General features: G+C 36.9%; 1 protein-coding gene and 1 long non-coding RNA gene across 3 annotated transcripts in view; both read left to right on the top strand.

The window, feature by feature from the left end:
- Positions 1 to 14082, top strand: part of kctd16b (potassium channel tetramerization domain containing 16b) — a 78697-nt gene that overhangs the window by 11750 nt on the left and 52865 nt on the right. The window lies entirely within an intron of this gene.
- LOC114567157 (uncharacterized) lies at positions 7716 to 10129 on the top strand. Its single transcript, XR_003694130.1, has 3 exons — positions 7716 to 7841; positions 8840 to 8881; positions 9951 to 10129. It is a non-coding gene; the product is annotated as an uncharacterized LOC114567157 (long non-coding RNA).

The following is a 14082-nucleotide window of genomic DNA, read 5'->3' as shown; positions in this document are numbered from 1 at the left end:
GAGATGTGCCAGATTGCGCAGGCAAACAAACCAAAAATAGGATAAATATGCATACTGAGTTAGTCAACCAATGAGCCAAAACTGAAGATTCACAATAAATATTCAGGGTGTGTTTGCTTTGGAAATCCAAATCTTTTAAATTTTGGCTTAGCTGTTAATAATTTAACTTCTCAAGGGCATTAGAGGGCTTTGCCATGTTTGGTTTCTGATCCCCAGCTCGTTTTACTGATCAGGTGGTTTGTGTTCTCGCAGTAACGCTTCGAGCATCACAATGCTGTGCTGTTAGACAGACCACATGGGCCTTCTGGGTATTTGTTAAGAAAGTGTTCAGCATACAACATAAAATATATTATATGACACCAAATGGCACATGGCAGTATGTGCTATGAGAGACAGAGCAGAATTAAAATCTCTAATTAAAAATTAGAGATGGTGGGAGCAAGAAGAGCATTTCTCTCTCTCTCTCAATCTATCACACACACACACACACACACACACAAACACAAACACACGCATCTAGTATGGGGCACAGCTTAATCTCTGGTGATGGTATCTCAGTGCCTGTTCAGTTTTTACCATTTTAAAAGCTATGGGCACACAGCTGAGTGTGCATATCTATCATGGATAACAAACAGGTTTGCAAAAATACAAATAGACGCTTAGATTTGGCTCACTGGAAACATGTATCAAGTATGTATGCCTCAAGCATATTTTCTTGTTTTTTGTCTTGGGTCCCACCTTCCTGTACTGTATCTGATGCTGCTTTGAGCATTTTACTCTCTGCCAGTTGTGCAGAGCCAATATTTTTCTCTGGTGCATTTATAGCATAAAGGTGTTGTGCAGAGAGATCTCAGCCTTTGTATGTTCCGTAAACAATCTCTGGCTGGTGTTTCACTGATTTCAAACATCTCTCCTGGAGTGCCCAGCGTGATATAGCTGCCAGTGCTTAAGCTACTGGCAGATGTTTTTGACTGCTGTTGCTTTCGCTGCTCTTCCTGTTCTGAGCTTCTGTTTCACTTTATAGCCTTTTCTTTTATTAACCCTCCTCCATCCCTTTCCTTCCTTTCCTACATACCTCCCTCTGACAGCTGGAGTGGAGTGTTTGGTCAGTGCTGTTTTCAGTTCCAGGCATTTGTCTCTTTTTGTCTGCCCTTCTTTCTGTATCTGCCTCTTCTCTACTTTTTTCTTCCTACAAGAGCTTGAGTTTGCTGTGATTTGGCTCTCATTTTCTGTAAGGGTTGTTACCATTGCTTTCAATGTCTTTATCCATTTCTCTTCATTTGGTTTGTGTCTCTATCTCTTTTTCTCTCCAAGAGCCTGAGGAGTAAAATCAACATTAGCCAAAACAACAGTGTTACTGGTCCTTTTCATTCTGTTGCATTTTCTTTTCTGCTCTTCTCTCACTCTACACTATTGGCTCAATTTTATTTTGTTGTTCCTTGACTAGATCCTCAAATCTTCTCTGTTGGTTACTACTACCAAGGAGAGAGAAGGAGAGACTCACAGCAAGTAAGAGCAATGAAAATATAGTTACCCTCAGAACACTTTGCTGCTCTTATATTTTATTTTATTTATTTATAAAGACAACACACATTAAACAATATTTCAGTAAATGTGCAAATATTAACCAACTTTAGTTAACTGTAGTTCTTTGGTGAGATGTTTTCAGACCAGAGCACCAGGAAACAGCGAATCTATATTACATAAATACTCCTGTGGGGTAACCGACCGTACATTTGGGTCGACCACAGGACCGTAAAATAAACCTCTAAAGGTCAGCACAAGAAGGATGAGTGGGACTGGGAGTCATTTGTAAGTGAGGCTGGGTGCCGTGTTAAGGGTATTATTTACTCAATTGGGAGGCACCGCTGCCCAAGTGTGAAAAGAGAAAAGTTGGGGGAAAAAAGGTCAAAATTTAACAATTTGTCAGGGCCCTTTGGCGAAGGTTTCTGTTATTTCTGTAGACAAAATGTGTAGCTACATTTCTGAGGTACATGTTAGCTATGGTGTAGGTAGGCATTTTACACACCATGTCTGTTTACAGGTCTTGGAGAGTACTACAGCAAAACAAAAAAAACACTAAAATTTTGTAGCTACAGAGGGAGCTGCAGAAAGTCTGATACATTCTGTCAAGTGATGTCAACCTACATTAGCCGTTACCATCATAAATACACAAATCTCCGACTGGAGATTGACATTCAAATTGCATTGTGGGTAATGGTGTTGTGCCAGGTTTTGACAAGGACAAAAAATGCATGGATTAGAAATGAAGATGTCATGTCGATGCTGCATCGATTTTTGATCATTTTTAAAAAACTGTACATCGCAAGTCCGACAATGTTCTAGAAATGCATGCTACCTAAAGCTATCTCACTACCCAAAGCCTGTGATCACTGAGGGTTGGAACTTAAGTTGATTGTTTAATCAAGATTCTTGCTTCACGCTGACTGCTTTACATAGCCTCAACCTTGGTAGATCCCATTACCAATTGGGAATTCACTTGACTTATTGGCAATAATGCAGAGAAATCTTAACTCTGATTACATGTATTAAACTGCATAAAAAGCACTGGATGGCTCAGAGCATTGGCTCTAACATAATGTTATCTTTTGATATCCTCATTTCTGTTTTTTCTTCTTTTTTATTATTGGTGAACATAAAGATTTGTTTTGCTTTTTGTCTTTGCTTCTATAGTATGCCTTTTCAATGCATGTTTAGGATTTTTGTTTCACTTTGTGTGATTCTTTCTTCCATTCTGCCTCTGTATAAGTGATTTATTCCTGTCTTCCATCTAACAGATAAAAATGCCTCGTACTGTAACCTTCAATCTCAAAATCAAATTGTTAGCCTGTGTACTTCTGTGCGTCCGTCTGTAGGATACTGTACACCAAATAACCGGATCAGAGATTGTGTCATGTTTCAGGCTTGTTTGTTTGTATTTACTACATCTCTAGGTTATGTTTGCATCTGTGCTAGCATGTATTCATGTGTGGAGTCATAGTTTGTATAGCCAGATATTGAAATCAAAGCACTTACGACTGCCATCCAAATATCCAGAAAATAAGGCAGGACGTTTGGGAACACATTGCTTTACTGGGTACACACACACACACACACACACACACACACACACACACACACACTAATGCTTACGGTAAGACAGGAATCCATTATCAATATGGAGTAGCCCAGAGAGAGTGTGAGTGATGTGGTATGAGTGGGCGGGGTGCTAATGTGAATGGATGCCTCTCATATATTGCATGCAGCTACCAGCCAACTTAAGTGATGACTTTGTGCATTCACGCTGAGCAGAGGACTTCCTGTGATCAACTTGGTTACGGTGTGATGAATGCGAGTCAGTAAAACTTCATTTTGGGGAGGTGAGGTGCTGGAAGCCTCTGTGGCAGGATATTATGAGAACAACTTTGAAACTGACTGACTGACTGACTTTTGTTGTAAAAAAAGGTGAGATTTCCCATGTGCTTTTGATTATAAAGCAGTTTGAGGTGCTATATACTGTATATAATACTGTGATGTATCAAAATGCTCAATCCACAGAGAAGTGCACAGCCCGTATTTAGAAACTGTGCCTTAATGAGACGTCAGGACTTCTGTAGTTGTAGTGTCACAACTATACTCCATATAGGTAGAAAGTGCTGCAACAGTACCGTTACAGTCATTCCCCGGCTGCAATGACGGTGCAGAGAGCCCAGATGAGGAAGACCCAGAAACGCTGACCAATCAGAGCAGAGTGGGCATTTTCAGGAGAGGTGCTTAAAAAGACAGGCGCTAAAACAGAGCGTTTCAGACAGAAAGGGAATACAGGTATAAATGGTTTTTTTTAACATTAAAGCATGTTAAAACATGTAAACATGTTCTATTAGGAACCCAAAATACAAGAATGAACATGAAAATGAACCACTTTATCTTTTTATGATATCTTTCATTAGTACAATGATTCAGATAAAAGCTTTGTTCGAATTGGTTCGACTGGTGTTATTTTATTCAGAATGCGTGATGCCTGTTCACTTGAGTCATTTGAGTCAGATTTTCTATTTGTCACATTTTTAAGTTTTACGTATTTTTAATTTTAACAAAGCAAACATAAAGGGATTCAATCAAACTATGTTTTTTTTGTTGTCTTGCTAGAGGCGCTGGGGATTTTTGAATGGGGCCAAGTGACTATTAGAAAGTTGTGCACAGTTTCAATTCAATACTTAACACTGAAGCAGCGCAATGAAGTCTTGACAACAAGAAACATTGTGGACGTTGTTTTAAGGGTGTTAATCAAAAGAAGAAATTTTAGTCTTTATTTACTGAGAAAATAAATGTTTTTTAGCTGCTGAGTGCAAACAGTCTTCTGCCATTTGCATCAAAGACACCCCACTGGGGCTGTTATGAGTTACAAGCATTTCCTAAAGGCACCTCAGCAGTGGGGGAGAGAATTACTCATTCACTTCCACACTTTAGCTTTCTTTTTCCAGTTCACACACAAACATCTGGCCAAGCCAATTTATATAATCTCTGTCTCTCCTTGAAGTTTCCCTCATGTATCCCCAGTATCATATGAACCATAAAATGCAAGGTCATGTGTTATGAAAGAGGGGATCTGATCTAATATTATCAAACGATATTTCCACTCCATAGGCTGGCGTTCTCTGCTGCTTCACACACTCATGGATCATCAGATAAGGCAGCACTCTGACAGGAAAGCTATTGGCTGGCAGCGCCTCTGGAGACTCCGCCATTCCACAGCTCAAACTGACACACACACACACACACACACACACACATCCATAAGAATTCAATGTACAATGCAAGGAGACAATGCTTTGTAAAAATAATATTACAACACTGTCTATTTCTGACCCCTTACAAAATAGAGAATGGGGACCCCCTCATGTATGGCTATTTGTTTATACTTCTATAGTCTTAGTTACGTGTAAGCAAAACACAAGAGAAATGTATTTGATATTAGACATGTATTAAAAATATGTGCACCATACAGAATTTTGGGGTGCTAATTGACTCAAACCTCTCCTTTAAGTTACATGTAAAAAAAATCTGTAAAACAATCACGTTAAATGTGGCTAATTTTCGTTCCATCAGAAATCACATGTCTACAGAGACTGCCAAAATGTTTTTACATTCTATGATTTTCACCCATCTGAATTATTGTTTGACAAGCTGGTCCCGGGCCAACCATAGCACACTGAAACCACTTGAATCACTATACAAACAAGCCATAATAACTTTAGATAAAAAAAAACAAGGATTTCCATCACTGCTTAATTTTGAAGAAGTACCAGTTTTTAAGCTGGGAAGACCTAATGAAATATGTAAACATATGTTTGGTATATAAAGTCACTCATAACCTAGCTCCACCGCCACTTGTTGCCTATATCAACAGAAGATCAGATACTGTTCGAGTCACAAAAGGATCCTCAAGAGGAGACTGTGTTATTCCGATGCAGAAAAGTTCTTTTAGTTAGTCAGCCTGGTCCATCAGAGGGTCAAGAGAGTGGAACTCAATCCCAAACCACATCAGACAGTTAAACACATATATGTCTTTTGCTGAGCAGCTAAAACACTGGATGGTCAATACATATATATGTCAGCACTAACACTATTTATGATACATTTGAGTCAACATACATTAATTTTACTTATTGTTTCCTAATAGTTTAATACTGCTTTTATTGTTCTTAATGGTTATGTCTGTTCTAATTTGTATATTTTTCACTTTATACCCTGTTGTTTTGCTTTGTTGTATACTTGCTTGGCTATAATGTAGTGTGTGCACAATGCGCATACACTTTGCTTCTCTTATCTACACGGAGGCAGCCATTCCCATTTTTGCAAACCATACATAATTACAAAGAAAAATATTACTGAAAATTGCGCACATCAGGTGTTTGGATCGGTATTGTCAGATTGTGCTTTATTTAAAGAGTATTTAATATGTACTTTTTAAAAGTATACTTCAAAATAGATGTAATTAAGTTCAACTTCAGAGTCCAAAAAGTAAGTATACTAATTTACCAGTAATCAAATTATTTTTTAAATGTACTTTTTGAAAGTGTACTTTTTTGTTAATGTATTTTAAATTGTATAGAAGTTTATTTTTTTTAAGTGTATTAAATTTGACATACTTAGAGTGGCAATTCAGTGTACTTATGGGAAGTATATTTTTTGGAAATTAATTGTTAGTATACTTTTTCAAAGTATACTATGATCTCACTTCATTAGAAGTGTGACTTCTGTACACTTTATACAGTACCCTCTAAAATAAGTGTATTTTTAGTGGCATATCAGAGTATTTTCATCATAGGCGGAGTTTGACATTCGAGCCAGAGGGGCAAAAAAAAAAAAAAAAAAAAAAAAACTCATTGTAGCAACTGAGACCTGGGGAACACAGCACGATCACATATGGACAAAACAAACATGCTAACATAGGTTTATTTTTTTAAGCAGATTTGAATTTACATTGTAACAAATTAAAAGCTCAATTTAGTTAAAAAAAGAAGTCCGTAACGCATATAATTTTGAGCAACAGATGCAAAAAATCCACAACTATCTCTGTCCCCACAGGGCAGGCACAGACACAGCCGCTCTGCTGCTGCGCAGGCTGCACGCTTCTCTGTTCACAACGCTGCCTGTTCTGCTTAACGTGAAAAAGCTTAACGTGGTTTAATGTACCTCAACAACGATCACCAAATTTATCATGGCCATATCTTGAAATGAACACTTATGCCTGTCAAAAGAACTTGACAGGCTATGGCGAGGAAAAAGCGAGGAAAAAGCTTGAACCTAAACAATGATTACCAAATTTCTCTCATATTGCTCCTCATAACCACTGAAAACTGTCAAAAAATCTAACCAGAAATGTGGTGATGATTGATCGTTGTTTAGGTATATTAAACCACGTTAAGCTTTTTCATGTTAGGACTTATAAAGCCCATGAGAACCGTTGGGAGTCAACCAACAGCTGCTCCGCTGCCCTGCTGAAAATGTGAAGCAGAAATGCTAAATGTCAGATAACGTCCATAATAATTGGACTTTGGGTTCTATTTTTTGACAGTTTTCCGTGGTTATGAGGAGCAATATTAGAGAGAAATTTGGTAATCATTGGTCATTGTATACGTACATTAAACCTGACCTGCGCGAAAGAGAAAAAAACGTATGCGTCATTGTACCCAGCACTTCTGGAAATGTACATCCGAATGCGTCTCTGTCCCCAGCACATTTCAAACCAAACTGACGCCCGTGGGCACGGCTGTGTTGGAGGACAATAGACAGACGGTGGCAGAATGCCCCGACACTTAAATTCAACTAACATGTAGGTTAACAGTGAACAATCAGTGTTGGACCTCCAGTCTGTTGAGATGCCTCTCCAAACGCAGAAACCAAGCGCAATCGCACCATAAAACGTTAAGACACGTTAAGAAAAAAGATCAGTATTTTGCCGTAATCCAATGACATGAAAACAAGTCATCCACAGTGAGGCCTATACGCGCGTCACATTCACCAGTCAGCTCCAAACAGGTGAACGAGGTGAACTTCGCCGTTTAAACAAAGTGGAATAAAACGTATCAAAGTCCGTTGCATTAAGTTTGGTCACTACCGGAAATGGTATATTTGAATCAAATGGCGCCAGGAAGTGTAGCGATAGGTGGCACTTCCCGGGCACTGACACCAACCGTTTATATACTGTCTATGCTGCCAACACAGGCAAACTGTTTCAACAAGGACATCGCCAAAACAAGAAGAATGTTGAGTATGTGTTGGCTGCGTGCAGGATTAATTCTACAGCAGCCATGTGTTGTCTCCTTCACGAAAAAGTAAGTTAACATCAATCAAAATGATTTTGTTCATGTTCATAATGTTTTTGTACTGCATGTAACGCTAACAAAAGTCCGTTCACTTGTTTGTGCATTCTATAAATATATCGGTTTTCTTGTAACTAAGTTTGCTAATACCATCACTAACTAGTAACTACTTAGTTTAGCATTAATAATTGTGTTTCTCCCCCTGACGGTCCTGCGCCTAACAACGGTATTTCAATGTAGCTAACGTAATGTTAATGACAGCCGGTGAAGAGGAACCAGTCAGCCTCATAAGAATGAGTGTTAAGTGGTCGGGTTTAGTTCGCAACATTTAGATTACATTGATGCTGTTGTAACGTTTTTTTTGTTACGTTTTATGTAACAAAAAAAAAGGTCCGTCGAGTTGTTTGGGCATAACGTTATATGTTGGTTTGCTAATAGCTAAGGTTAGCTAGCTAAGACCACAGGCTTACAAGTTCAATGTAACGTCGGGTAAGAACGAACGAGTGTTGTAGCTAAAGCTGTCGGTTATTCAGTTACAGACCGTGTGTGTGTGTGTGTGTGTGTGTGTGTGTGTGTGTGTGTGTGTGTGTGTGTGTGTGTGTGTGTGTGTGTGTGTGTGTGTGTGTGTGTGTGTGTGTGTGTGTGTGTGTGTGTGTGTGTGTGTGTGTGTGTGTGTGTGTGTGTGTGTGTGTGTGTGTTATATGCGGGAGGGTGCTGCTGACATGAAAATGTATCGGGGCAACTAACGTTAGCACAGTGTATGGGAACTCTTTTCTTTTTTTTTTACCATGTCATTTTCCTAAATCTCTCTCCACTCCTGCACACTAAAGAAGCCTTCCATAAATCATTAAGTTTTCATATAAATGAAGCAGCGTTTTTAAGGTCGGACTCAAACTGGATTTTTAGCCCACCTTTGTGTCTTTGTTGTGTGCTTTATTTTGTGTGGTCTTTTAATTATTGAGTCAATGTGCTTGGTTCACCTCACTGATTCTAAATGTTTTCTTTCATAGGATCCTATTTGAACAGCATACACAATCAAATTCTTTATAGTGGTAAGTGCTGTCATTTGTTTTTTCTTTGTATATTTCCTAAAATAATTGAAAGTTACAGATGGAAACATTTATTTGTTTCTCAATTGTTTACAAATGAAAATGGACCTACTCTCACAGATATCGCCAATTTAAACTTTAACAGTATCAGAAAACTTAAAACACCAACTGGTTGTTTAATGTTATTTCTTTTTTTGAAAAACATTAAGATTTTAGAATTGTGGAAAGGTTATGCAATGTTATAGGTTATATTTTACATACCACAATTTATTGGCAAGAACGGCAAGGCCCAACGTCTACTTATTTTTCATCTTTCTCCTACTATATTCATCTTTTTGTCTCAGTTTTAACCTTTCCTCTATTTATTTTCTTACTTATCTTCATATTTGTATCTTTCTTTGTCTTTACTGTCAATCTCTTTCCTACGTGTTTGGAGTTGACAGCAAGGCTAGTACCTTTGTAGTAACCATGTTGTAATATTCTTAGAGAAATATGTACCCATATGACAGTGCACACCAGTTGACTTCAAAGTGTAGTGTGTTCAAAAAAAACAATTCAATCCACATGTTTATTTATGTTTATTACAGTTAATAATAATTAAATAATCTAAGTACTACTAAGTGTGGTAAAGCCACATATTTTTGCAATCTGCACTTTAGTTTGTGTGATTTGTTTCTGACTTTCATATGAATGCTTACACCAGGCTTGGACAGTGCTCAATATACTACTGTGACTGAAGTAGTTAAATAAAAATGTCATTCATATAAATTCATGTATCACCTAATTTCATCATCACATACAGGCCTGGCCTCCAGGAAATAATCTTAATCTATCTAATCTTGTGGTGTTCATACTATACAAGGATGTATTACTTGTCTTTGTTGAATAATACAGAAGACAAAGAGCTTAAATAATTATTGCATATTAAATTGCAATCACAATATTTGTGGGAAAAAATCACAATTAGATTATTTTCTAAAATCGTTGGCCCTACTTACTACTCCCTTATGATTTAATACTTGTGTATTTGTTTCTCGATTGGTCTTATTGACTGCCTTTTTCTTTTTAATAGGGCATGGATGAAGACGCCATCAACGAGGCCACTGAAGAAACCAGTGCTGGGATTTATGTTCTTAAAGAACATGCTTCAAGTGATGAACCAGGGGACATTGGTATTGTCCTTGAAGGCATCAAGATGTTGCAAGATCTTTATAATGTAGCATTACCTGTTGCTACGCTGTTTGGACTAATGTACAGTATGCCCTGAACTTCAGCTACCCTGCTTGCCTTTGATCCAAAAGATTTGCATGGAACTTGATGGAGGGAAACTTACCAACAAAGCACTTGCTCTAAAAAACAGGCTCTTCCAGTGAAAGGGCCAGAGAGACTGCGCTGTCAACCAAACAGCGTAGTTGTCCCTAAAGGCATTGTTGGTATGGCTGTACTCTTTGGACTAGTTTTTTTTTTGTTTGAATTAACTGGACAGGATTTGCATGGAGCTGCATGGAAATAACCTTTTGCAAACCAAGCAAAAGTTTTCTCTCTAGAAAACAGACTCCATTAAAGACCAACAGGCATCTTTGGTACTGCTATACCAGATGGAATTTTTTTTTTTTTTTTTTTTTTTTACACAGGGTTAAAAAATTTTGTCATTTGAAAAACTATTTTGAAAACAGAGTGCACAATTTAAAGGGTAACTTCGGGTTTTTCAACTTGGACCCTATGTTCCTCTGTTGTTGTTACTGATGGGAACAACGATCTTCGACATTGGTCCAGTATAAAGCGAGTAGGCCTGTCACAATAACAAGTTTTGCTGGACGATAAATTGCCCCAGAAATTATTGTGATAAACCATAATCTTGTCGTCCTGAGACCATTTTCATCTAATATAATGATAATGGCATAATAATGCAGGTACACTTTTTCAAAGATCAATAAACTTTTATTTCTGAGGAATTTTTAACACTAGAACTGGAAGACATTGTCCACAGCGGCGTATGTCCGAGCACGGCGGATATCGCTCATATTCTTTCTTTTTTTTTTTCTCTCTTGACGCTGCCTTTACTGTTCAAGGGTCCTGCTCAGAGGTGTCAATTCCAGGTCCAGAAAGTAAAAGTCCTGCCATGTGTTTATTCCACCAATGAACTCAGCCAGCTGATTTTACTAATTAGCAGCTGATTTCACTAATTAGTAGTGAAATCAGCTGGCTGAGTTCATTGGTGGAATAAACACATGGCAGGACTTTTACTTTCTGGACCTGGAATTGACACCTCTGGTCCTGCTTTTGCCAATATCTGCTTTTGTGTTTTACTTTTGTGTCAATAATAAAGATCCTTTTCTGAAATGCAATTTATAATCTGTTGATGTAATGCACTTGAACTGAATTGTAATATAATACACTTGTAGTGTAATAGCAACATTAATGCTTAAGTATAACAAAATGGGGATAAAAGTACAGATGAAATATACTTCAAACAATTTGTTTCTACCTTACACTATAATAACATTGCACTGAAAGTACGTGTTTATGATGTTTAGGTTGTAATTGAACTTCATTTCAAACACATTATTGTCATAGTGGGACACTTTAAAAGCACTAAATATAGTTATGAAGTGCATTTGTAGATCACTTGAAATATCACAGAGGCATACTAAATTAACATAGTTTATAGTAATTATAAGTATGATAGCAGTATGAACAAAATATACTTAAATGCAATTGTAAGTTGCGCTGCAGTGCCTTTTTAAGTGTATTTCAATGAGAATGGCAATACAATGCAATTGTACTGTAAGTGTGCTTAATTGCTCATGAATCTTGATTTTCATTAGTGTATTTTAGTGCACTTGAAGTTTAAAAAAAGTTGTTCCATTTTAGTATACCATTTACACTTGAAGTGTAGTCAAATAGATGTTAAGTTGAAGTTAATACATAATTGAATACACTTAACTATACTTGGATTTGACGAAAATAGTACAAAATTTAGAAAATATACTTAGTACACTTTATTAAACTATATTTTTAATAGAATTTTCTTTCACCTGGGATACTTCAGACCAACCCATTTTAGACTTGCGTTTCAGATCGTTAAAATAGGTCCCTTAGTGCGTACACAGGCTAAATATAATGCAGATTCTGTTTATTATAAATAAGAAGTTATAAGATTTATTTTATTATTATTATTATTATCATTTTATGATAGAAAATGTAATATTTGTTTCACTATGAAACCTTTTGAAGATTTTATATCATGATAATTTAAATTGATGAATCTGATCAACTTTTCATGGACCCCATGGTAGAGCGCCATAGACCCCACTTTGAGAATCACTGGTCTATTCAATGTATATATAAGTGGTGCATCTGTGGCTCAGCAGGTAGACTGGTCGTACATTAATCATCTGGTTTGTGGATTGATCCCCGGCTTCTATTATAAATGCAGTCAATATAAAAGCAGTCTGTTTATCATATTTATCAGGATGTACACAAAATCCATCTATTTTCTCAAATATTACACTAACCTGAGAGACATAATAATAACAAATGTCACATCTTATCTAGATTTACAGTTGAGAGAGTCACAAAGTTTGAAAAGTACAACTTAATCAATGCACTGATCTAAAAAGCCACTTGGAGATTCAAAATGTTCCTCTAGTTTTTATTGTCAGAGGGTACACCACATGATCAGGGATCCAGTAGGACATTGTGAAAAAGGCAAGATAAAAATAAGCAATTGATGAGTCTTGTTTTCACCAGTGTTCGTTTTAAGGCAGCCTGATAGCATCCAAAAGAAACTCTTCAGTATGGAACCTCCCAGAGACATTACCTTGGAGTTTGCCTGAAAATAATTTTTCACAGTCGCTTTCAGGGTGGGGGCCTTTGAAGTCTTGATTGTTCTGGTTGAAACGTACTTCGTGTCTTTTGTACATTATGATACCAGTGGTGATGGCTCCAGGAAATGTCTGGTCCCAAATGGAATTTGATTTTGAATTTAATTTATGTGTCGGTGTGCTCTGGGGACCTTTAGCTTCATAGCATACAGTGAAAGAGATATATAGTATGGATGTTTCATTCTGATTTTGCAGCACCCAGCTTGGAACCCAGAATCCAAATGAACAGAAAGAATGAATGCCTGGTGCGAAAGTAAGCGCACTGTTAGAAAAGAGTTGTTGAGGGAGAAGTTTTTGCTTATTTTTGATATATTTTAACTCCTGAATGTTAATTGTGATGATGTTAACATGAATGCTACATGATTATAGAAAAACAATTATCATCAAAAATATTTTATTGATTAAAAATCTTCAGCTTTGTGTTCATTCAGTCATTACACAATTACAGCTAGCAATTGTGCCCCTCTTTTATACTAGCAGTGCCTAATACTATTTATATTAAAACGTAGAGACAACATCTGAGAATGTCAAAAAAGCACTGCAAAATAAAGGCTGCAGGAAATGATCTCAAGTCACACATGCACACGTTCAAAGTTAACAAATTCCTGAGCCCAATGTGAACATCTGCTGCAGGAGGTTAACAGCAGGGATTCATGCTGATAGTTTATTAATCAAGTGTCAGGAAAGCTGCAGATGCCTTTGTAACACTGAAACTGCCTTTATTGTGTTGAAGCATTCTAAATACCAGTAAAGTACATGGTTAGTGACCCTTTCATATGTTGGGAATGTCATTAGCAGTCATATTTCTAAACTCAAGCTAATTAACTCTTTGCCTCTGTAAGTTGAATACTGATATTTTAAGACAGTTTGGTAAAATGCAGATTGATTGTATAATACAATAGTACAGTCTTTTGTAACAAAAACACATAAGCATCAGCAAACATTATAAAACTGCCATCCCTTATAGTGCCAGATCCTTCATTATTTATTTGAATAGGAAAGTCTGTTCTGCTCTCATTGATTATGTGAACTGTTTGATCTGAGGTTTTGTATACTTGATATACCCTTGCAAGATATTGGATTGAGAGTGGATATTTGATTGGATAGTTCTGTCAAAATAGTACAATACTTCATCCTAAAACATACAACTGAAATCAGTAAGTTGTTACGATAAAATGGAAAGCTGTTATGCACTCTGACTGTTGATATATACATTTCCCTTTTTATCAACACATTTCTTCACATGGAGATGGCAACTGATTAAGTAGGCCATTAAATCCACTGCTTGTCTCATGAATTAAAGAGTTGCTTCAGTTT

This window comes from Perca flavescens, chromosome 13 (genome assembly GCF_004354835.1).
Source record: "Perca flavescens isolate YP-PL-M2 chromosome 13, PFLA_1.0, whole genome shotgun sequence".
NCBI classification, from domain to species: domain Eukaryota; kingdom Metazoa; phylum Chordata; class Actinopteri; order Perciformes; family Percidae; genus Perca; species Perca flavescens.
The sequence above is the reverse complement of the archived record's forward strand: the minus strand, read 5'-3'. Positions and strand labels throughout refer to the sequence as shown.